Source organism: Cebus imitator, unplaced genomic scaffold, assembly GCF_001604975.1.
Source record: "Cebus imitator isolate Cc_AM_T3 unplaced genomic scaffold, Cebus_imitator-1.0 Scaffold122, whole genome shotgun sequence".
Taxonomy (NCBI): domain Eukaryota; kingdom Metazoa; phylum Chordata; class Mammalia; order Primates; family Cebidae; genus Cebus; species Cebus imitator.
In genome coordinates, this window is record NW_016107437.1 from 6,802 (window position 1) to 8,478 (window position 1,677).

Here is a 1,677-nt window from a genome sequence, read left to right on the forward strand (position 1 = left end):
AAGAGCGAAACTCTGTCTCAAAAAAAAAAAGAAAGTTTAGAAAGCGAAAAAAAAAAAGTACATTTTTAAAATAGAAAAAAATATATAGAATAAGGAGATAAAGAAAATATTTTTAGGTAACTGTACAATGTGTTTGTGTTTTAAGCTAGGTGTTATTAAAAGCATCCAAAAGTTTAAAAAATTAAGTTTATAAAGTAAAAAAAGTTACAGTAAGCTAAGGTTAATTTATTATTGTGGAAATATATATATTTTTTTTCTTTTGAGACAAGTTCTCGCTCTGTTGCCCAGGGTGGAGTGCAATGGTATGATTGTAGCTCACTGCAACCTCTGCATCCCAGGTTCAAACAATCCTCCTGCCTCAGCCTTCCAAGTAGCTGGGATTACAAGCATGCACCACCATGCCTGCCTAATTTTTGTATTTTTTGTAGAGATGGAGTTTCGTCATGTTGGCTAGGCCAGTCTTGAACTCCTGGACACAAGAAATACACCCACCTCAGCCTCCCAAAGTGCTAGGATTACAGGCGTGAGCCACCACACCCGGCTTGGAAATAACTTTTAAAAAAAATGCATATAGTATTACCCAAGTGCACAGTGTTCATAAAGTCTACAGTAATGTACAGTCATGTCTTAAAGGCCTTTGCATTCACTCACTGACTCACCCAGAGCAACTTCCAGTTCTGCAGTCTCCATTCATGGTAAGTACCCTGTTAGGTGTGCCTTTTTTATCTTTTATGCTGTATTTTTACTGTAGCTTTTCTATGTTTAGATAAACAAATGCTTATCACTGTGTTACGATTGCCTTCAGTATTTGGTACAGTAACATGTTGTCCAGGTTTGCAGCATAGAAGCAATAACCTATTCTATATAACTTAGGTGTGTAGGAGGCTATACCATCTAGGCTTGTGTGCCTATACTTTGTGATGTTTACACATTGACACAACTGCCTAATGACACATTTTCCAGAATGTATTCTTGTCATTAAGCTATGCACAACTATAAATGCAACAACAGGTTACCAAATAGTCCGTTAATTATAATTTAAGAAGTCACTATTATTTCATTGTGTAGTATTAACAAGCTCTTTTTGAGGAGGGTGCTGATGCGCAGATTGAGAGCAGATCAAAAAGTGTCAGTTAATATGTATTAGTGAGTTATTGCTGCATCAACACTGCGTGACAACCTCAGAATTTCATTGGTTTACAACAATATTAATTAAATGTTATGTTTGTCATATAAACAATTACCTACTTGTTTATTTGTGTTCATAGGTCTGTGGGTTAGTCAAGACAGCTCAGCTCAGGCTGCAAACTGGGTTTAGGTCTCCTCCGTGTGTCCTACCTGGGGCATGCTCTTTCATGGGCAGTGACAGTGGTGTGAGAACAGCAATCGGAAACATGGCTGGGTATGGTAGTCATGCCTATAATCCCAGCACTTTGGGAGGCTAAGGAGGGTGGATCACCTGAGGTCAAGAGTTCAAGGCTGGCCTGGCCAACATGGTGAAACCCCATCTCTGCTAAAAATACAAAAATGAGCCAGGCAAAGTGCTGTATGCCTCTAGTTCCAGCTACTTGGGAGGCTGAAGTAGGAGAGTTGCTTGAACCCGGGAGGTGGAGGTTGCAGTGAGCCCAGATCACACCACTGCACTCCAGGCTGGGTGGCAGGGTAAGACTCCATCTC